This window comes from Condylostylus longicornis, unplaced genomic scaffold (assembly GCF_029603195.1).
Source record: "Condylostylus longicornis isolate FDR11 unplaced genomic scaffold, ASM2960319v2 ptg000114l, whole genome shotgun sequence".
NCBI classification, from domain to species: domain Eukaryota; kingdom Metazoa; phylum Arthropoda; class Insecta; order Diptera; family Dolichopodidae; genus Condylostylus; species Condylostylus longicornis.
The window spans coordinates 652599-678454 of record NW_026578082.1 but is presented as its reverse complement, the minus strand read 5'-3'; the positions used below and the strand labels follow the sequence as shown (position 1 = coordinate 678454).

Sequence of the window (25856 nt, the reverse complement as noted above, 5' to 3'; positions counted from 1 at the left end):
AATTAAGAATACATTTATTTATATACGTATATGTAAAAGTTTTTTTAATGCGTCCATTTTTTAACTTTTATTTATTATTCTGAATAATAATAATAATTGAGAAAATTTTAACGATCTTTGAACTTATCTATAGTCACGTTTTTTATATATTATGAAATGTGAACTTTATGAACTTTGATGAGTGCAAGTAATTCTTAACACTTTATTAAAATTTTTATGTAGATATATACGAAAAGGGTAACCAGATTATTTTAAAATTGTCATGTACAAGACGTGTATATTTCTTTACTTAAATCTACCGCATTTTTGTGATAAATTTCACTTGAATGTTGAGTTACCCATGGAACAGTCGCGCTTATAAAAACGAAAGAAAAAATTTTTTACAAGCGTTTAGAGCACATTTATAAGTGACGTTTTGTAACAGACTTATTAAAGTTGCAGTCATAATTTTACATAAAAATTTCATAAATAAACTAAATTACGATAATTATTATCATAAAATTATTTTTTTTTTAACGAGGTATTAAAATTTTTTTTATAGTTCCACGTTATTAGATTTCAAGTTTTTCCGCGTTTCCATATTCATAACGTCATTACTCGAATGTCTAATTTGTGTATTTTTTAATACACATATATTTTCGATATTTTGACATTTTAACAAATGACGATCATGTCACTCATACAGAACTACTTGATTTTATGTAGAATTTAACATTAAATATATATTTTTTTAATAACATTATCCGCATAGCTACTTGAAATTAAAAAAATATTAATTTTTTTAAACATTTTAGATAGAACAAATATACACCTTTATTTACTTAGTACTATATAATATAATTATTATCAAGAACGCATGTGCTTAGAATTAAAATTATAAAATAAATCGAAAGTAAAAAAAAAAAATTTTTTTCAAATAAATTTAAAATTAAATATTGGTTAATGATTAGAATATTTTTTTAATTAGAAAATATATTTATGATGTATATAGATGACATTCAAATTATTTTAAACGATATTATACAAATTTTTGAGGAACAGGTTGAAGTTTGAACTTTTAAAATTCTCAGTAGAAAAATATTTTAGCTAAAATTTTATAACTTTTATAAAAGTAATTTTTTACACGTCATGTAACTTACAGAATTTATTTGTTTTGGATTCTTTCTTGAACTTCCTCTCTTTAGCCTTATTTTTGGTTATGAAGTTGAACTTATGAAGAAGAGGTTTTCAATATGTACAAGGTGTGCTTAGCATGACAGATTCAATAAATTTCTTATTACAAATTGTACCCACGACTTTATTTACCACGTATAAAAATTAATATCACAATAAAATTTCTTTCAGTGTATTTTATAAAAATATTGCTCAACTTTTTTTTTTGCAATTCATTTATGTGTATGATACGAATTGAGAATGACAATTAATTCTAGAGCAACAATATAATTTTGAATATTCTATAAAGATGTCGTTAAGTTTTTGTTCACCTTGTATAGGTTATGTTAGTATGCAAAATAAGGAGACTTTTTTAAATGACGTGAATAACATTCTTATATTAAATATGTCATTTTCTAATATAATGTTATGCAATCATTTTAAATTTTGAAAATTTTTAACGTATAATTTTGCCAGTAGGTAATTCATTCATACACTCATTCAATTTATAACATTAAATTTGATTTGTTTAAATAAATTATTTCAATATTTTAAAAAAGAAAGTTTGCAAATAAAAATTTAAAAATTAAAATCTTATTAATAAAATTACAAAAGCATTTTTAAACCAATCAAATATAATTTGATGAAAATTACTAAATTATTATTGTCTCTACTGAAATGTTGTGTACTTCCGTGTTTGAATTATTGATGACCAATTTCAAATAAAATAACTAGCTATATGTAAAAATATTTGCATTATAGTTGTTTGTATTCGATGTGTTTTCAGTATGTATACACACTCCATGTACATCTACCTAAAATTTTATTACAATGTATTTTTAGAATTTTTATTTTGTATTGTTGCCATTATAGTATAATTTTCAATGAAAAATATAGCCAAAAGTACAAACAAAAAAAAAAATTTACTATAATCATTCATTGAATATTAATGATTCTTCAATTAATTGTACCCCCCCAAAAAGTATATTTTAAAATTTTTTCAGAAATTTTAATTTTAAATTTTCAAATTGATTTTTGGTAAACCTCCTGTTCTTGTAGAAAAATGTTTAACAAAATTTGCTGAAATACCTGATTACCTTTTATTTTTAAGTTTCTTTGGACCTAAGAACTTAAGATCATTTACTTAAGATCCTTTAGTAACTTTTCCTTTTCTTTATTATAAATTCCTTTGTTATTCAGTTTGTCGCTCAATTGGTAGAGCTTTCGCCTAGAAAGCTGTAGGTTACTCGTTCGAGTTCGAATTGACGTGAAAAACTCGGTAATTACATTTTTTGCCTTAGCTCGTTCTTTTGGTTACGTGATTCAATTGCTTTCTGCAATTTTAACAAAAAAATTCCTCTGTTTATTTCTTTATATACACGCACTTGTACCTTGATATAAGTATTCACCCTCTGGTGGAAATTATATAGGTAATTAATTGTATTATTAAATTTCTTTCTTTAGCAGTTTTATTGTGTGTGTATCCATAATTTTTTTTTACGTTTGAATATAAAATTTAGAGACGGACCCGCAATGTTTTAGTTGTTAATCTGAAAAGAGATGGGAATCACTGTTTTTTGTAGCTGTAATATCTCTATTACTAGGTGTACCCAGCGCAGAGTACAACTATAGCAATAAAATATAAATTTATTAGCAATCTCAGCATTCTTTTTGGGGTGCTATTAAATTTAAATCGATTTTAATTGACAATTTAGTCTAAAATGTATACAAGAATTTTACATATTATTTATTTATTTAACTAATGGTAATTCTGCCGCTACATAATATCTAAAATGTACTTATGTACATACACATACACGAATTTACATGCATTCATTTCATTTATTATATAATTTTTATTTTTTGCTAACTTTGTATTCATACTCAATTTAAAATTCAATGGAATTTTGACTAAATGTAAAAATCAGAATTAAAAAGGTATTGTATGTATATTACGAGTATTTTGTTAAAAACCTATAATGTCCACTTATAGATTTTGTAAAAAGTTTTACTAAAGAATTATTTACAATAGTAGTTATATTTTTATTTATAACAACAACAACATGTTGTGAAAAATTATAAAAGTGGGACAAAGGTCAACATTTTGTTTTATAGGAGGGTATTTTGTGTATTGTAATTTTAATTTTAAATATCAACTTATGCGTACTTAATTCAAAATAATTTTTAATGATTTGGAATTACGAATGTATTGTTGTGCTATATACTTAGAAGGGGTTTATAAGGATTTTTATTTAAACACGTCGGTTCGAATATTTTTAAAGTTAATTTTTGGTCAATTTTGAAGGTTAAATAAATAAATTTAAATAATCATATTTTAATGAATTTAAAAAAATAAAGACAAAAATATTTAATTAAAATTTTCAAAATTATTATTTTCTAGGAAACAAGAGATAAATTTATACTTTAGTATGAAAAGGTTATGCAATAATATTTTCAATGTCAATGTTTTTTTTTTATTATTTTGGAAGTTTAACCTATAAAAATTTTAATATTTTATTTAAAAGTTGATTATACTCGTATTGTTTTAGTTATTATAGGTATTTTAATTTTAATATTGACATTTAAATTTAGTATACTCACATTATCCTTCTAAATAATTAAATTCTTGAACAACAATCTCCATAATACTTTGACCACTTATATTCGTAAAATCAGTTGAAGTTCAGTTAAAGTTCAGTTAATTGAGAGTTGAAGGTTAAAAATTGGGTTTAATGGTTTAACGTAAATTGTGAAGGATAATTTTATAATTTTTTTACATATGCACAATGTTATAGTAACATAAACAGTTATTTCAGAATATTTATAACCAATGTTGAATACGTGTAATCAGCAACACAATTGTAAGAAAAACTATATTAGAAGAAAGTATGAACATTTTTAAAAAATATGAACAGTACGAAGAATGTGAAAATTTTCAATGATTTTATAAATAGTAGGTCTTATTATAAAGTATTGTAAGAGAGCACGTTTTATATTTGAAATATTTTAAACACTTTATTTGTTCTAATTATTATTGAAATTAAGATTAGTGAATCCGTTATAAAATTGTTTTTCTCTGCATTAGCATCGACGTATAGCGCCACAGATTATATTTCATTTTATAATTAATAGAAACATTTCAGTAAATCTTAACTTTTATTTCACCAAAATTTTTCGGATATATATCTGAGCAATAATTACACACTACTGCCAAATTCAAACTTAATTCTTTCGGGTTGTATGCCAGCTACCCAAAACAGTGCATACATATATAAGATGTAATGGGACACACGTTTATAAAATTTCAAATTAAAATCTTTATATGGTTTTTTCTCTAATAATCTCTTTAGTTTATTTGAAGCTGCTCAAACCCGTTGTCCTAATTGGTCCAATTGCAATAAAAGCCGTCTTTGGGGAAAAAGTAACAGTTTGTGAAAGTTTGATGGTATTGCTTTATTAATTTTTGAGCTATTGCACGGTCGAACGGGCGGACCACACATGCCTCAATGAACCCAGAGTTTTACACTAATATTTATACCACAGACGATTCCTTATAGTGGTTACATCCTCCATACCAAAGTTACATTTACTAAGGTATTAAAATGAAAATTACAAATCAATTGCATATGTGGCGGCGACAATAAATTTTTATACGAATTCAGTTTGAAAAAACATCAGGTTGCGGCATTATGTATTACTATAACTGTTGAACCCAATTATATAATATGCGTTGAACAGTTATTAATAATCGTGTAAATAATATTCAATAATTACATTAACTAATCATACTCAGATTACTAATTATAATACGTACTACTGTATACTTATTGCATCTGCAACAACTTGTAATGTCATCTGAAAAAAGCAATTTCTTTTAATTGTTTCCTATACACATTTTTTCTTCTAAAAACTTAACTATAAATGTGTAGTAAAATTAATTATTTTCATATAACATTTTACAGGAAATTTATAATTTATTTCGATTACATATTCTTTACACTCCTAGAGCACTAATAATTATTATAACTTTTGATCTTTAAATCTAACCTCCTAGAAATGATTCATATCACTTATACGGGCATAAAATTTATTCGATGTGATAATTTTAAGGAGAAAACAAAAAACCAGAGAACAGAATAAAATTGAACTTAGTCATCACCAATTGCATTAATTTTAAATAGTTTTTAACTTTTTATACTTAACATTTTATAAAATGTTAAAAGTGCACAAGTACATGAAAACATGTTAATCTCGCCATACCATTAAACCTGTTTATTTATCTTTTGCTATTCTTAATGTTTTCTATTATTAGCAAATAAAGAAAACCTCAACATTTATATTGTTGGAAATTATAATTCTTGTTTATGTGAATCTTCTTGCACTTTCATGCTTAAAAAAAGAAAGAAAAAGGAATCATATGCTATAATTCAATTTTCAATAAATTCATCATGGTGCAATGTAACCAAAGAATATGTAGTGTAAAGTTGTGACTTACTACTCTAAAGTAAAAAAAACTGAAAGATCCAGCTTGATTGAAATTGCAATAAAAAAAATGGCATTGATTCAATTAATGTGCTTGAATTTCATAGCGAGCAGTTTCATTATGAGCAGTTAGTCTTACAACAGAAGTATGGAAAATGCGTAATGAATAATCAGAATTCATCCCGCGAAAGTGGCAAACGATAACTAGTTTACCTATTTATTTGTTAATAGTTTGCAATTATTCGAGAAAATTTATAGTTTTTATACCAACTGCATTGGAGTATGAAGTTTCCGCGTCCACAACGCTCCTGGACTGCAGGTCGTTTCTTAATGGAATGGCAGGGCAGTTCGAAATAAACACACTGGGAGTCCAGGAAACCGTAAGGCAGACGAGCTTACGAGACATGGAACATCGTTTGGGATTCTGCCTGGAAGGCTTGAGCATGCTTCTAAGCACCCTCAAGTTGCTATTGCGCAATCCAGCAGTGGAAGGTACCAACCTTAGATGGGCAGACCGATTTCTTGGGTCTAACTTCTTCCGACGCGCTACCGACTTGGCAAATGTAAACGTTAGGTATCTCTGCCGGTTTTTGAGAAGTTTGGGTTGGTTCGAATGAGGGCGGAAAAAGAGGGATCCGGCGATACCACAACGGGTCCAAAATAGTCTACATGTACCATTTGGGGGCCCGTGAAAACCTAATCTAATCTAACATACCAAAAGCATTGCAGGTTATAATTTACTTCCCAATAGTACCTACATTACAATTCGGATAATAAATTTATTATACACTCATTCTTTACGACCACAGAATAAAAATTATAGAATGCAATAAACGTTTTAAGAATTTTTTTTATGAAAATTGAAATTTATAACTATTTGCAATATTCATTTCACCTTAATCATCACCAAGTCACGTCTATGAGATTATAAATACAATCATGAATTCTTTACAAGATTTCATGTTTTGCATAAGAAAAAAAAATCCTTAATTCTTTTGATTTCCTTTTGGTTATAAGATGTTTTTCTTATCTATGGCAACGTTGCCATAATAAATGAAAAGATTAAGAATGATTCATGTACAATTGGATTTTATTCCATAAATAATTAAGAATTTAATGAACTTTTGTAAATTTGCATTTCATATCCATAACTGAGGGTACTTGTTTTTTAATCATTTTTTTATACAAATATGAGGACAATTACTTTAATTTTAGATTTAAAAAATGTAAATCAGGAATTTAAATTATGGATTATGGTCAAAGTCCTGTTCAATTTATTTTGAGTTACTATGGTTTTCTGTACATTTTAAACGGTGTAATTGTTTTGTTGTAATTGGACTCCTAATTTATTTCTCAATTCGAGTACCAAGGGTTGTGGAATATAATTAATAATAATATTAAGAAAGAAAATATGTCTAGTCCAATTTCTATTTTTAGGTATTTTAAATTTAGTGAACGGTGGGTGTGAAAGATGTTGAAAAATTTTTCTGCAAGTGACTACTTGGAATTTTCGACACTAAAAACATTACTAATTTAAAGTTCGCTAGATTTAAATGCTCAAAAATTCGATAATTAATCAGAAATCATTAATAAATACTTAAAATATTATTTAAAACTAAAATTTTAAGTTTATTAGTTGAAAAAAAATTTTTTTGTTAAAACTAATTAGTAATTAATTAATTTTGTTTAGAGGTTTGATTTATTGGAGTAACACAAATAAATCAAACCTCCGAAAAGAATTTCAATTATTAAAATTATTTTTAACCTTTAAAGGTCAAATTTTACAAGAAAAAAATTACAATTTATAAGAAATTTATATAAAACAAAATTATATACCTACTTTTGAATTGTTTTCTGAAGATTTTAATATATAAAAATAAAAATCAAGTCAAGGTCTAAATTTTTCACACAAAGAATTTTTATATATTATAATTTTTTTTATTAATTTAAAAAACCTTAGAAAATATTGAAAAATTGAAGTAAAGTTTAAGATTCAAAAGAGTAATCGTGTTATTTAAAATAAAAAATAAAGCTGGAAGTATCTAAAGGCACTAGATATGTGAAAATTAATTCGACAATGGGACATTTCCTTTTTGTTTTCGGCAATTAAAAATTTCCTTTTTGTAAAAATTGCCATTTAGAAGAAAAAGCGTTTTGAAATTTTTCTTGTAATTTTGTAATTTTTTATCTGATTGCTAAGCTTATAGTAATCTAAGAGTACTTTAGGCAAAACATGGCCATAACCTCTAATAAATTCAATTATTATAATATTTTTGGCAAAAATGAGCCTTTCATGAAGAGAAAACAGGCAATAGTAGCATGATTTAAATACTTTGAACAAAGAGAATTTGATAAAATCTGGTGAGAAGAATTACAAAGTAGTTTGGAATTGGAACTTGTCAACACAACCGACCTTCGCAGCCCCTTAGGGACCATATTACGATTAAATTTTTCTTAGGAAAGAATTGAGCAAAATTACTACAATTGATCATGCTTTTCTTCTCAACAACGACTTGTATTTTACTAAATAGGTTTCCGATTGTCTTGGGGAATTGCAGAATTAAAACAATTAATTTTATTTCCAGTTTTCGAGCATTATGTAATTTTTTAAAAATTTTCTAATCAAATTATTACTTAATATAATTACACCAACAAATTTCTATTACAACTAAAATTTCTTTAACCGTCCACACAAACCTACAATTTACTTTTATTATTCTAAAACCAAAAAAAAAAAATACTCTATTTAACTGTTTATTTCTATTGGTATAAATATTATAGAAAAATAAACCGGCTCCAACATAATTTAACATAGATAAATGTAATAAAGTACTCAAAAAAATAAAGTACACTGAAAAAAAACAAAAAATGAAACAGCATCATCAAGTACATTTCCTCAATTCAAACAAAAAAATAAATAAGAAGAATGTAATAAGAAAACAAAATTCAAAAGAGTTCAATGCCAAACTGTACAAAGCAGCAAGTGAAAGAAAAACATTATTAAGACTTCCTTCATTTGATTTAGCCGTAAAGTGTTCCAAACTATACAGAAAACTTAAGAAGCAGAAGAATAAGAGAAGAAGAAAAAATGAAATGAGGAAAAACAATATAAAAAAAAAAGTGGAAAAAAACACAATGGAAAAAAAAGTCAGCGTAAAAAAGTTGACTTTAAAAAGTTGTTTCGAATCTCAAATAACCTACTAAACACAACCTCGGATAAAATTTTAGTTTTGTTATTTTTTTGTACTTCTTTTTTATTTTATAATTTTGTTTTTTTTTATATTTTAATTTTTTGTTGTGACTCGCGAGTATTTCTACGGTAACGCTAATTATAGGAACTTCGATTAAAGTTGTTGTTAGTCATCCGAACTGCAATTCTTTGACAGTATGATAAGGTACTCTTTCCAAACTTTGCAAATTAGAGTAAAGTAATTAAAAATATCAAATCAATTGCGAGAAATAATTCAAATTATCGGCTTACCTCATTTCATAGAGATTGTTTTAGGCAGGAGCACTTCAAAAATAAATTGTTACGTTCAATAATTTTAAAGGTAAATACAAACTGTCAAGTTTGAGTGGTTGTTTTCCTCTTATAACAAAATTAATTTTTTTTTTTTCCAGAGCGGTAACAATTTTTACGGCTAACTTATTCATTGCTTCAGTAACCTTCAGTTGTTCCTTCTATTTACCGTACTAGAAATATTTTATCCGGCGCGTTATATTCATTATGTAGAGTTCAAATACTCCTCTTCCCCGAAATTATTTTTGAAAACACTTATTTACGTTTTGAAATGTCTGAATATATCGAAACTGTAAGTTTCAACACCTGCTAAAATTTGTGACCAGCTTTCTGCTTTGATATTTCGATGTTACAGCTATTTTGCAAAAATTGCATATTTAGGTTAATGGCAAAATATTTGGTTATTGAAACACCCTATAAAGTTAAATTACTTCAAAAATGAAACGTGTGTTGCCAGCTTTTATCATTACATGCTCGTAAGAAAAAGGGCAATACCATATTGCGACTTGATGACTTTGAAAGTACTCGTAAGATCAATTGATCTTTATCATATTTTTATATGGTTTTGATTCTTTCATTCTTTCAAATTATTATCGCTATGAATAGGTTCTATTCAACTATAAATTACTTTGTTTTTATTTTTACTTTCGAAATCACTTCCTGATGAGACAATTTTACAATATTTCATTATTTATGAATAATTTCAGAAGCACAAAATAACTTTTATTTATTTATTTTGTTTTAGGAGCAGTAGGAAATTTTATTTCTTTTTTGTTCCAGCCTTTATAAATTCTTTTGTTAGGGTGTCTTTGTTAAAAGCAAATTTTAAAAAAAAATTAAATATTTCGTATTTTAAAGAATTTTTATTAGGTGCGGTTCAATAATCTTCAAAAATAAACAAAAAAAAAAAAATAAAAAAAATATTTTCAATAACAATGAAATTTCATTAGTCGTAAGACGTTAATAAAACGTTCTTATGCATAGTAAATGAAATTATATTTGGAGTATGTAAAGTTCATTCGACTTTAGAATTAAGAAGGACGTGATAATAAATCATTAATATTGTATGCATAAAATTTATTTAAAAGATTTTATTTATTAAATTCCATAAAATTGTTTTGATTTTATGCTTTCGTTACGGTGACGGTGTAAAATAATTTTGATTTTTGATTCTTTAATGATAACTTGTTCTGCATGTAGGAATGACGAGCCAATATATAAAAAATCTTGTAATGATTTGGGTGATCTACTTTGTATGGTATTTCAGCGATTCATTCATAATTTAGTATGCTTCCAAATATTCAAACTATCATAAGAATTTAAGTTAATATTTATTGCTTATTAATTTAACTTTGAATTAAGAATAAAAGTATAAATTGTAATTTCAAAATAAATTTTGAGTATTCAATAGTTTTCTTAAAAATATATTCTGTTTGTTTGACAAATCTTTTTTCGCAACTTACTACACAGTATTAGACCCTATTTGCTCCTATTACTTTCCGCTAGGGTTGAAATTCAATCTTAAAGCGACCATATTCCATAAAGCTTCGCCGAAAATGCTCCCCTCTATGGTAGGTCATCGCAAATAAACTATTTTTACTAAGATATCAGTCTATCGCACTCTCGCTCTATAAATCGTCACAGATTGATCAATATTTGGTATGTAGCGGCTTTCGGGAACTGGATTTTTACTACGGGTCGATTTTATATTTTTAATAATTTTATATATTATGCAATACATAAATAATACGAACATAATTTCTCCCTATTATTTCACAAGACGAAGTAATTATGATTTTTATGAAAATTAGTATTAATTAATTAATTATTTTCCTGCAAAAGTAATGTTAATAAAGCAAACATTAAAATTTGAAAAATTTTGTTACCTCACTGTTATATACTTATATATACCAACACACGACGTTTTCAGAAAACACGTTTTCACTGAAGTCACATTTGTGATACATACTTTGTTGTTGTAAAAAAATAGAAAGACGGAACTGAAGAGAATTTTTAAGTTTCCTTTAAATATGAAGTTTTTAGTTAAAATTTATTGTGCATCTGTCACCTTTTCAGCACTGAATCACTGACGTAAATGTTGAGCATATAATTTTCGCCTTTTAATGTCACTGAGAATACGTTCTGAAATACAGATTATATAAAAAATAGTTGAAAATTCTTAAAATTTAAAATTTTATTGCAAACTGCATTGTAGAATTGTGAAAAGTAATAAAAACTTCTCTGCGTAAGCGCGTGATTCAAAAGTTTTATAAAGGCTGTAATTGTCATTAAACATTTTATTTAAAATAATTAATAAAATTAATTTTCATTAAGTTGATGTCTTTAATTGGCTTCTTGATAAATTTTTCGAAGTGCATACAACATCCGCTACGGAAATCAACTGTGTTTAAATAAATATGTCACATATCATATTTTAAACACTTGTAATTCGATAATTACGTTCTTCATTAAGAGAAAAAAGTGAACAATAAAACCATTTAATAAAATTTTTTCCCTTTATTAAAAAAATAATTTCCCTTTATTAAAAAAAAAACAATTACGATTATCATTATTTTAACTACTGTTTAATAGATGGCAATTTTCGTACATTTAATGCACATAAAAAAATTAATAATTAATTTCAGTTGTCATAAATAACATGAAAATTTTGTAAATTAACTTTAACTTTTGAACTGATGATTAAAAAATAAATAAAAAAAGAAGCCTAAAAAAAAATTTTCTGTTTTTATGTAAAATGTGCGCACGCAGTAAAATTAAGAACTTTGACATTTTTAATCTTAGCCTGCTTAAGATTATGACAAAATAAAATAATACGCAATTTAAAAACAAAATATTTTTTTTTTTAATAATGAAGAAATATATTTTTCTTTTTCACTTATTTCAAAATTCTTATAATTTAATCTTAAGAAAATTTATTTATTAACTATAGATAAAGAAAAATTATGGTAATGACAAAACACCCGACAATTATGTAATGTCATATAAATAATGACGTTTTTATGTGTATGTGTGTGTATTTATCAAATACCCGTTTTTTTTTTATTACTGATTTGTCAATTCACCTCGCAGACTTAAACAAATGTTTCCCCCCTTAGTTTTTATAAATTTTTATTAAATTTATTAAATTCATTAATATGCAAAGAAAATACAACAGAAAAAAAAATGCCTAGACTTTTTTAATATTTTGAATCTCCAAAATAAAAAAAAACATAAACAATTACTCTTTGCCCAATTAGAATTTTGAAATATTACACTAAAAGAAAAACGAAGTAAACACAAAAAAAAAACAAATTTAAAGTTGCGTTTTTAACAGCTTTAATCAATGAACCGTTGATTATTCATTCGGATAATTGTTTAGGTTTGAAGCTTTTTCTTTTTTTGAAAATTTCAATGGTATAGTATGGAATTTTATATGCCGTTCATAATGGTTAATGTATAGGAATAAAAAATGTAAATTGCAGTTTGAACATGTTAGTTTATTGAGGCGTGAAAGCAACCCCAATCACTAAATCTTCTGGGCAAAGCTCTTTTACCACGAAATCAGAAATAACCTGCTCTCCTTATCATAATCAGAAGACACTTTGAAATCTCTGTTTTTCTCCCGGAACCCGCAAACGACGTTATCTTTCAGATCCAAATTTACCCAGGTAAAAGCTTCATGAGGCGACTATATCTCAATTAAGAAGTTCTTGAGGGCTTGATTTCGCCGATCTTCATAATTTCTCTATAATGCTTCTAGTAAGTCGCCTGGAAAAAATTGCGAATTTCTTGTAAGTATAACAAGTTGCCCATAACTTTGCATTTATTTCAGTTTTTCAATCTTCATAACATTTACGAATCCTGATTATTTTAATCGATCTTATTGTAATCAAGGTAAACCACACAATTTCCTAATTTTTATTAAAAAATTTTTCATTCCCTTTATACCAATTTTTTAATATAATTTTATTAAAATATGCGTGACCGTCAATAAAAATTATATTTAATTTCAAATTTAAAAATGTCAAACAACAAAAACAATAATATTGCTAATATATAGAAACAATGAAGAAAACTCACCATATTTTTGTAATATTTCAAAATTTTACCATCAAACAAATTAATGCGTCTGTATACCTGTATATGAATATGCGTGTGTAAAGTGTAAACTGTTAACGCGATTTACATGTAAATTTAATTACGTTTTACGTTTCATTTATTATGACACTTTAATGCAATATACAAAAAAAAAACAACAATAATATGACAACAATGAACTGCCAAAAACGTAATATACTATATTTGAATAGAATAGCTAGTTAATTGAAAAGAGATGAAAGAAATGAAAAGAAAAAACCGTAATATTTTGATAATAAAATTTTGACAATTTCAATTGTCTGGAAAATAATGAATTTAATGACGTGACAAGATTTTTGATTTTGGTTGACAAGTGAGTTTGATAATACGAACAATTACTTGTATCAAATATAGATAATTTAATGGATAACGGGACAATATAGCAAAGCATTATAGAAAATTACCTCAATGAAGCAACTTCAAAAATTAAGTTATAAATGTAAATGTTGCTTAATAAAAACTGAAATCTTTGAGAGCCTAGATGAGCTGAATTTCTCAATTTTATTGAAATGTCAGAGTGGCGCAAAGTATAGTTTTCAGATGTTATCCTCTACATAATACTAAATTTAATTTATTATTTTACTATAGCTAGATTTTTTAATTTATTTGATTGATTGAATTTGTTTTCTTAACGCAACAATTTCTTGTGTATAACAAAAATATAAAAATAGCGCCTGTAATTTAAACATTTTTTTTTTTGATTAAATTTTATGGCTCAAGATAGCTTTTTTTTGCCACGTTCAAAATTTTGATTACATATATTTAGATTTTTTATCAAATTCTAATAGCAATTAATTAGAAAAGAGACTTTAAAAGTTATTCAGAGTTTTTAAATTTTTTTCTAGTGTGTTCTTTAAAACAAAGACACTTTAATTTATTGTTTATTTTATATAAAGTTCTACCTTATTACATTCTCAGTGTGCTATGGCAATAAAACAAGATTTACAGGTTTTTCAATAAAATGAAAATGAAGATAAATAAAAAATGAACCAGAATTAAATTTTTAGTTAAATGTGAAAGAATAACTTTGAAAAAGAAGTTTTGTGTTGATTACTGGAAAAGAAGCGTTTTGATAGCATATACCGGAGACCTTATGGTGGAATAACAATAAAATTTTTAGAAAATAAATTTATTTTCAGTTGGAAATTTACTTCCATTTACTTTAATTTCCAGTTGGAATTCTTAGAATGTTCTCCGTTCCTTTCCCTTAGAACCAAATCTTTAAATTGGGACTGACCTAGGTTTTTCAGGACTGAGGTTTTCATCGAGAGAGAATTTTTCAAGAACATTTTCAATTAACTTAATAGTTAATGAAAATCTGATTGTATTTGATTTCAATCAAATTGAAATTAAGAAAAATTTGTCAAACTTTAAAATGAGATTAAATTAAATTGTATTAAGTACCAATAGAAATTTCATGTGAGAAATTTCATTTGAGCGATCAAAATTTTTTATTTACTATATTCCATATAAATCATGGATATTTGAATTCCAATTTGATTTAAGCCTATACAAGTCTTAATTTGCCGGTAAAATGTATAAAACAAAAACTTGTTTTTAAATTGAAAACTTTGTTTTTAACATAAAAAAATTTGTTTTCAAATCAAAAACTTTAATTAATAAATTTGTCTTTTTTTAAGATAAATTCAGGAACTTTGTAGAATTCTCTACAATATTTTTTTTCTTAAAGAATTTCCAATAAATTATGGCATTAACCTTAATAACATTTCAAACATAATAACACGAAAATATTATATAAAGATGTCCAATAAAAATATATTAAAACTTTAACCTTGAAAGATTAAAAATAACAAGAATATTTAATTGAATTTTGTTAGAATCTAGAATTAAGAAGCGAGTAGATTGAGATTCAACATTGCATCTTGTTATTGAACTACTGTTTTATGTACTTACAGAAAATAGAAGTTTTGTTAGAAAATTGAAAATAAATTTTATTTAAAAATTTTTATGATTTGAAAACCTTGAATATTTAATACGGAAATTATTTGAAAATAATTAAAATTAAATAAGAATATTAATAAAATAAAGTTGTATAAAAAAATTGAATTTAAAAAATAATTATAAAGTACTTTTAAGTTTAAAACATGCTGTGAGTCCTTAATTAAAAGCCATTTTATTGGGAAGTAGTTAAAGTTTGTTTACAAATGACAAGAAAATTTTGAAAATTAACAAGTTGCTTATTTTTCTTCTTTTACAATTAATGTAATCCGGAAGTGAGGATTTAAATTATTTCGATATTTATTACCGTACTACTTGCAAATACTGGTTTTGAGTAATACAATTCAGTTGACTAAGAGAATACCGCAAAATGTCAAAGGTTTTTCTTATATATATGTCAGACTTAATGTATAAAATTTTTATTTGGCGGTAAGATATATTGAAGCTTGAATTAATTTTCCCTAAACAAAACAGATTTTAGGTACCATGTGCAGGTACTGTTTACAAATACAACAAAATCTAAAATTTAGTGTGAGTTGAATTAAAGCCATGTATGTAAACACTGCTTTAACATTAGACTTTGTGTGACGTTAAATAATATAGCAATTATTATATTTTCATCAAATTTACTGTCAGATTTTTTAATAGTAAAATGGCGGCAATTAATTTTTTGTGTTTTAAGTTTTTATGTTAAGTCTGAGCTCCATCAGATTATTTCGGTCTTATCGTTAATTTAATCCTAAATTTTATCGAAAATTATAAACAGTAACTTACAACTTATATATTTAATTCTCTTAAGCAAATTAATAGACTAAATTATTTGTTGTTCCCTAATATATTAAAAAACCAAATTGTAGAACTTTGCGACATAACATCTGTTTGCTCTCTTAATCACTAATTATTTATAATTTTTAGCTTCCTAATTAATTATACTATTATTTTTATTGTTATAAAAAATTATAATTTTTTTTTATTTTTTTTATTGCAGGTAAGTTTAATCATTCAATTTATGGTGACCATATAAGCTTTATTATTAAGTAAATTAAAAAAATTAACAGAATTCAGAGGACTCAACTATTTTACGGTACCAAAGGTATTTTTGCATTGAAATATACAATTTCAAATATTCTATTAAATTATAAAAATATATTTTCGTTTTTTGAGTAAAAAATAAAATTTACAACTGGTTGATTTAGATAGGTTTACAACAATTTGTTAGACAATGTTATATTAATTTTATATTACAATTGATATACAAATATAGACTAAGTATATCGTACCATGGCTCACACATGAAACTAAATTATATATAACTATAGCGCTAGAGAGAAAGAATACGCACCTTTGCGCTAAACTGTTCGGATGTTATTTGTGTATTTATTTTTATAGAAATAGTAGCTCACATTGTTACGAAAACGCAACCAAAATACATTCGTTAATAGTGAAGATTAAATCATCTGTGGGAGCTTGATGAAAAAAGGGAAGATTCCTTTTGATACCATATAATATTTTACTCAATAATTTTACAAAAATTTTTTAAGAACATGTTATAAGCTCTATTTATTATAGTATGTCCTACGAGATTTTTTGATGTTCGAGTAACACTAGATACTGAAACAATCTTTGAAGCAAATAATCGCTGAAAACTGCTTTATAGTACCAATTGGAAGAAATCGTTATAACAAAATCATTAATATTTAAACCATGGGTGTTAGAAAGAACCAAAGCACGTATTTCAATCCATACTTACAATTTTTTAGCATATATTTTAGTATTTATATAGGGGCTCATTTATGAATATTCAAAATAGAATTTCTTGGAAATTTGTGCAAAAAATTCAAATGCGCTTTTTGTTTAGTTTTCGAAATTTGTCCAAAATTAAATTTATCCAAAATTAAAATTTCAATTACAATTTAACTAAAAAATTTTTCACCTAATTTTTTTTTTTAATTATTACATAATATTTCGGTAATAGATAAACCAAAATTTTTATTTTTAATCTAGTTCACCAAATCATTAATATTTTTTTCTCTCAAATTACAAAATTTTTTCAATTCTCTTAGCACAAATTTCACTACACTAAAATTTTACAAAGTCATACTGCCTCTCATATCAAACCTTTTGTTTTTTTTTGTTTTGTGACTGTGTAGAATGAATAGAAACATTTTGTAGTATAATTGGTATGTGAATCGAATCGCTTTGAAAAATGAATTTCCTTAAAACATGAAAATAGGTGGCGTTATAAATATTGCTAAATAGTTGTAAATCTGCGTTATCATTTTGTAATTTTACTTAATTTTTTATTTTAAGTAATAAATCATGTCCGTATATACATACATACTTAGTGTGGTGTGCGATACTAAACGTATATTAGTACTTATGCAACATGTGTCTGAAATAAATAAGAGATTTTTTTAAATTTTTTGTTTAGATCGCGTTGTACATTAGTGTGTAGTAAACATGTGTTTAGAATTGCCATATATTAAATTAACTACATATGTTTATGCTGTAGCTAATAGCTATAATGTTATAAAATATAAATAAATTTAATAGTCTGCTAGTTTAATTGGTTATAGAACAAAATATTATGCATCATCTTCTATTAAAAAATGACAAAACATGTTAATCAAAATTCTAATATTAATTCTTTAATTTGAAGTTCAAATCAATCAAATTTTAAAATACAATATAATTAATTTTAATTATTTTAATAATGATTTTTCTTATTTTATTAATTTTGCAAAATTATAAAACCTGATTATTAAACTATTGGTCATTTATGCCAAACAATCAAACTCCCCCAAACCTAGGCATCTAAATATATAATAAAGTACTAATTAGGTATGCTTGCAAATATATTTGTTGTCCTTCTCTATTTTAAATTAAAAATTATAGTCAGAAACTTTCAGTGGCTTGGTGATTTGACACTCATTAACTTGATTCATCCTAATTTTCTAAGTTCATTTTCAAAATATATATCCAGGTTGTTTATATTGTGTTATATATTTTAATTTAACTTAGGTTATAGAATGGTATCCCAATAGACTTCGTCCTTGAAATTTTTTTACAGGGAATTTCATTTTTACACAGTTTGGGAACTCGATTAGAAACCATTTTCAGTTTGTTGTTGAGCTTTATTTAAATTTATTTATCAACCGGTTTTCTTTAAAATACAATTTCCTTAAATATATACCTGCCAGCTTGAGCATCATTATTTCCACACACACTTCAAGAATAATTATAGGATAGTATTACAAACGAAATCATAAATTTATTATATACTTTATACTCCTTGAAATTTATGATTGAATGAAAAGTTTTAAAACAACATTTACTTTTTCATGATGGTAAATGGTACTTGCATTTTATTTTTATCCGTTCAATTTTTAATTCAAGGACGATAAAGTGAAGGATGATTTATAGGACAATGAACTCCAGAAAATTTGCTAATATTATTAAGGAAATAAAGCAGAAATTAAACAAGTATATTTGAATTTTTTTTTGTTTTGATTATTTTTTTTTACATTATAACTATAGAAGTTCAGTAAAGTTTCCTGTTAACCATGATTTTATGATTTTCATATTAAAAATTTTGAAAGTAGTTTATTTACAAATTTTAAAATTTAATAATGTATATTCAATGTAAGAACGATAAAATTAAAGTACCTGTTTAATATTTTTACATATACTTAATCTTAGTTTTCAATTTTTAAGTTCCATGTCCAGTGTCATTAAGGAACAATTTGAAAAGTTGTTCTAAAAAATTTGACGGTACTGTTATTGAAAACCTGTAAATTAATTTTAAGGAAGTACTTTTAAGTACTAAAATTTAATAATTGTCTTTTTTTTGACCTTAATTGAACTTTTAAATAAAATCACTAGTTAAATTATAATTAAAATATTTATGTTTGTAATGAATTATATTGTTTAAGTACAACTGCCCTTAAAGAATTCTTGTTAATTGCTGTCAAAATATAAAATATATTTTATGTAATTTTTAAATACAAAACTTGTTTAATATAAAAATTTATTTTTGCAATATAAATTTTATTGTGATAATTATCGGCAGATTAAAATGGCTTACATCAAAAATGATCATACTCCATAAATTCTAATAAAAAATTATTTTACGTTATGATCGTTCAATAACTTTGCCTTCAACTTTTAAAAATTTTAGAAATTTTTTATATTAATGTAAACTCTCAGTTATTCTGTTAAAGTTCAAAAGTATGCAGAGTAGCTTTGTTTTAGGCAAATGTCTCAAAGATTGCAGTCATAACTATTTGAAACTCTGACATTAGCATTTGAAATGTTAAAAAAACAGGAGTTTCACTGTCTGAAACGCTATTTTTAATGACAAATGGTTTAAAATTAAATTTCTGTCTTGAAGGTTATTTTTATTATAATTATAACATTTTATTTCCATGCTCGTAGAGTAAAAGTTTTGAATCAAAAGCCGCTATTCATCTGAACGTTGAATAAACTTAACCATAAAATTTTGCTATAACTGTTAGGTATAAAAAAAATACGATTCCTTGCTTAAAAAACAATTACTCTTCCAATTTAGAAATAATTCTAAATCTCGTTATTTCTTTCATTACTGTTTTTCAATTGAACTGCAAGTGCTCTAATTACAAATCTACAAATTTAATATTTTTTCTAAAACATATTTTACAAAAATTCATAACCTTATTGTGTGACAATTCTGTTATTAGCATTAATTCATATATAAAAAAAACTGTAACAAACAACAAAAGCAAAATGAGAAAAGCTCTAACAATTAAATAATTTTTTTATTTCAAATTTTTAACATAAAAATATTCTCACTTTTTCTCTCACAAACAAAAAATATAGTAAAAATTTTTTTTAATTTTACTCTCATTTAAAATTTTATTTAATTAAACTCATTTATTCAAAAAGAAGTAAAAAGATCTCAAATTTTATCGATTTCTGCAATTCAATTTCTTATGCACTTTACCACACTTACTCATAATCACAACATAATTCAGATCATATTTTTTTCCATACATACTGTCATGTCATTCTACTTGCATGCACACATACTTTTATGCTCTTAATTTATAGAGCAACATAAAAAATAAATTATTGCATTTTCATACTAACACTGATAAAATAAAAAAAAATTTCTCACCATGCTATAATTTTTTTTTTCACCATACTTACTTGAAAATTTTTCAATATTGAGCTTTGTAGGTAGGTTAATTTTTTTAAGTAAGGCTTTGGAAATGAAATCCAATTTTTCTCCTAATATTATTTTTGTTTTTTCTTTTTTTTTCTTTTGATTTTTAAATATTTTTATTGTAAATGTAGTAGTAGATATTGTGTTCAATGTATAAGATAGGATTTTGATAATAGAACGGTAACCATTATATTTGTTGAAAAAATAAATATCAGTTACTTTGTGTCCGTCGTGAGATTTTGTTGATTTATTTTGTACGCGTTATAAATTAACGGTATTTTAGTATATAAAAATAATAACTAAAATAAAAATATTTTTAGTTATTTTTTTGAATCGGTAACAATTGAATGTGTTTTTATTTTTTTTTGGAAATAAAGGTACAAAAATTAGGAATAACGAAAAAAGTTTATAAACATTTATTGCTAAACATTTTTTTTTCCTAAAATTTATTTTTAATTAACAGCAAAAATATACAAATTTTTTGTGAATTTTCGAAAAAGAGCAGTGAAGAAAAAAGAAAACAAATGATTTATTTTTTTTTTGTTTGCATAAAAAGTTAATTTTGAAAAAAAAAATTGAAATAGAAAAAAAAAAAAGTAAAAATTAAAAAAAATTATTAAATATAAAATCTTTTTTTTTTCTTTGTATCTTATGAGATAAAATTAAAGCAAAAAAAATTAAAATTGCAAATTTTTATGTTACGTCTGAATATTTTGATTTAATTAGTATAAGAAAAGTAGTTATAATAACGATGTTGATTAATTTTGAATAAATTAAAAAATTATAAAAAGAAATAGTGATTAAATAATATTTTTAGTGATAATTTTTCTAATTATGTTGTAAGCAAAATGGGTATAATCTTTAATTTTGTTTTTTAAATATGTAGATGAACTGTGAGTAATTTTTGGAATAAGCACTCAAGTAATCGAGAAAATATAATTGAATTTGATTGGATATTGGAGTAAATTAGACGAAATTGTGGGGGCTAAAAAATTTTATAAATTACAAAAAGTTCTGACTACCAAAATTCTTTTATTTAGGAAAATTTGATAATGTTTATTTTGAAATGTGCTTATTATAGCATTTCTTTAATTGAAAAGATTTATTTATTTTAATAAAATTTCTTAATAAAATTTCAATTATTCAAAACCCAATTATTTTTAAACTCAAAAAATATTAATTAATCTTCAATTAAATAATGTTGGTAATAAAACAAATAAATTTATAAAATTCAATTAAAAATAGATTAAGTATTTTTTTTTTTTTTGGATTTTCTGGACAACACATTATAAATATTGTTAATTAAGGCCATAATTATTAATTCTGGGAAAAAGATAAATTAATAATGATTTATTATTTAGAAAATCATTAATATAAATTTCTTTTTAAATTTTAATTTAAAATTCTACTTTGTTTCAGAAATAAAATTAGGCCTAATTGGTAAAATTTTCAAAAATTAAATAAAGTTCTTTAAATTTTATAAAAATATTATTACTAAAATATTTATGTGATTTAATGTATATTCGACTCATGTTTTTTCTGAAACTCAAGTGTTATTTTAACACATTTAAGTACACGTTTTAAATTTCTTTATGATAAATGAATTTAAAATTATTTAAAAAGTAAAAATAATTAAAGCACATTCTCTTTTATTTTCGAATTAATTTCATAAACAACGTTTAATAAATTAGGTTTTTATTTTTTTGAGAAAAAAAAACACAAGAAAAATGTCGATCCGGTTTTTTTTTGTTGCTCAATATTCTTTTTTTAGTTTTTTCAACTGTATACAATTTCAACGCGTTTAAAATTGAACTATGATTGTAGTTTTCAAATAAATTAATAATCACTATAAAGAATATAATATAACGCATTTAAATATTCTTATAAGGATTGAATTTAGGAGGCAAACTATTATAAATTTGAACTCAATTTTACTTTTCAAATAAAACGAAAGATAAGTTCTTCGTATACAATTGCAAATTATTTGGATAGCGCAATTTTCCATTGACTAGATCTTTGCTCTTCTTTGAACGCTAATATTCTATTTACAACATTCTTTATCCAGAAAATCAAATTCAGTAATTTCTTAAATTACCTTTAATCATATGAAAAATTAAACTATATAAGTATATGTATATTATTAATAAATTTTTCTTCTATAATATATAAATTGCAATTTATCCGCACTTAAAAGAGAGTGCAGATATAAAACACATTATTATGCCAATTTACCAATTATTTACCAATTTACAATTATTATAGAGAGTACAAATTTCTATAGTTAAGAAAAAATAGGAGTTTTACGATATTATTTTACTTTGAATTCAATTAAATTAGATTCTGTAATGATATACTGTATTTTAATGAGTATAACTAATTACTCTGTATTTTCAACAGAATTTCACATATAATTACATATTTTTTTCTTAATAAATTTTACAATTTACTTAATCAGAATTACATGGATTTATTATTACAAATCAAGTTTTTTTTCTATATAGAGTTAATATGGAAAAAATAATTTTCAAATAGGCAAGAACATTTAGTATAAAAAAATTAAATATACATAATACATGCTTTAACTCCTAGAGTACAGAAAATTTTCAATTACATATAGAATAATATGATTACATAAATAAAATGTCTACTATAAACACGTAAATTAAATTAAAGTACATACCATCTGACCAATACAACTCAACTTATACACTAATTATGTCAAAAAATTTAAAACTGTTATATACATACCTAATTGCAAATAATTAATTTTTATTTTTACAATTTTACAAACATATATTTTTAATTATAATATTTCCCGAAAATGTGTTAATTATATAAAATATGGGTTAGTAAGAAAAATATGATCAAAATAATAACAAACTTTAAAATCGAAATACCGGAACAGATTTTTAATTAAGCGTTTGCTTTTATATAAATACCAGTGCGCATGATTATATAACATACGAGTATGTACTACAAATTATGATAATGAAAAATATTTTATATTATATATAAAATATGGATAACATTCAAAACCATCATTTAATTTAATTTCTTCTATTTGTAAATTGAATAGAGAAAAAATCTATTCAAAATGTTACATAAACAGAGCACCTATACGTACTCACAAGTATATACTTTACATATAGTATCAGTTACATATACATATTGTATTTACAAATAATAAAATTTTATTCTATTAAAGAAATTATAATAGCTAATAAATATATGTGTATATATATACATATACAATAATTTCTATTGTAAATAGACTAAACACATTTTTCTGTTATATAGAAATTGTAAACACTATACAAAATATAAGTATGACCATTGCCTAATAATTCACACTTTTTTTTTTGTTCTTTCTTTTACTTATAGACAATTTATATAGAACGTCGTCACATTCCCATAACATTATGGTATATTTCCGCTATGAATAAATCAAACAAATTGAATAAAAACCGAATAAATTTAATTTTTTAAGAATTTATTTCGTATCTATATAATGTCACTCAATTCCTAGCATGTATAAAGTGAAATTTAGTATTTATGTACGGTAGTCATACATATACATCTGTGTATATACATAAATTTTATAAAGTAGACTGATCTTATAATATGTTTCTGAATTACTTGTGCGTTATAACTTATGAACTTAAAATCGCATTTTCACACGGTTGATCATTACTTGTTATAAAGTATATACATACACATAAATATATAATTCACATTGCTGAATGAGTTGAAAAATCAAAAGTCATTTGGAAAAATTAATTTTTTTACTCAATATTTTGAACACTTAAGATCAAATTGTTTCAGAAAAATGTAAAATAATAAAATATTTTAATTACAACCATTATTTTGTATAAAATATATGGCATTGCGTTATAAGCTGTTAAAACGAGTTGATTTAATTAACTTACTTTTCATTTTCTTCAATTTACAACAACATTCTTCCATTCCATTCAATTTATATTATTGATTCCAGTATTATAGAATACTGGAATACTTAAATGAACGTGATAATAATCAAATATTTCGTATTACTGCTTCAGAATTCCGAAATTAACCGATCATCAGACAAACATAATTTAAAATCGTTTCTACTTCCAACAACGTTCCTTTGGAATTACAAGTTCGAATCCTTTACGCCTATAACTCTGCAATTTTGAGATTGTTCACCCGTATGCTCCTCAAGTCGTGTACCCTGCATAAGTCATTTGTATAGCCGTACATAATTCATTTTGTAAAATTATTACTTACTTGCATGTCATTGAGTATTCTTATAACAAAAAAAAATAATAATTATTCACTTTTACGCTAGCGTAATCAAAGGCATTCACAAGTTCTTTGTTCTATATGCATACTTTGCATTTTGAGTTTATCATCTTAATTTTATTACTTTGAACTTTATACGAAATTCTTTAGAATATTAAATTTTATTGACTACTTAATTGATTCATTAATATTATATACATACATATTGTATGTAATCAATATACATATATATTGATTACATTCGAAGAAAAAGTTCCCTATACATTTTATAGAATTTAAATAATTTAGCATTAATTTATTTTCTGCTTTGTATGTACATAGTTAATTAAAATGTAATGTGCGTCATAATAGTGAATATTTTATATAGATATTATTGTAATTTATAATTAAGTTTAAAATCAGATTAAAATACATTCAAAGATAAAGAAAATGCAAATGTGATTTGAAATGATTGAGTAATTTGGCACTAAATAATCTTATTTCTTAATCAAATTTCAATCATAATCGGATTCGTTTTCGAACCTGCACACATTGTTATTAGGATGCATCGAGGCTGCGTTTAAACCTTTAAATTATATTTAATTTAACAATTTTTTTTTTATTTAACAATCACAAAATTTTAAAAATTAAATATGTCACGAAATTTAAGAGGTAAACTTTGAAAAACAAAAAATATAATTATCCCAATTTTAGTTATTTTCATAATTTTTATAATTTTCTATAATAATTTTTTTTTGATTTCTACATCCACATATTTTGTAATACATAATATATACTAAAAATATAATCAATAATTTTCTCATTTTCACAATTACAAATTATGGCAGAAGCATCATATATGAGATAATATTTCTCATGCACAACATAACTATGAAATTTAAAAGGAAAAAAAAAGAGTAGCCACGTGAAATTTTTTGTTTTAAATTTTATAAAAATTTTTTAACCCTTTCATTGACATTTGAATTTTCTTTAAACTTATTATTATTCAAATATTATACTTGATAAATTATCCTGTTGGTACCGGGTTTTATATTAATTCTACAGAAGCAATTAGAGCAAATCGTTTTGAAGATTTCGAAACTTTTTGTGTTAGGCTCATTCTATATTGCTACTTTCCGAGAAAAA

General features: G+C 24.0%; 1 protein-coding gene across 2 annotated transcripts in view; it reads left to right on the top strand.

Annotated features, from left to right (window-relative positions):
• LOC129614652 (scavenger receptor class B member 1-like) overlaps positions 1–25856 on the top strand; it is a 94979-nt gene that overhangs the window by 10415 nt on the left and 58708 nt on the right. The window contains exon 1 of one of the 2 annotated variants that reach the window (XM_055529381.1): positions 20688–20827. The exons of the other annotated variant lie outside the window; for it this stretch is intronic. The gene's annotated coding sequence lies outside the window, so the exon portion shown is untranslated. Of the gene's footprint in view, positions 1–20687; positions 20828–25856 lie in introns of those variants that run through there. 2 annotated transcript variants of the gene reach the window in all.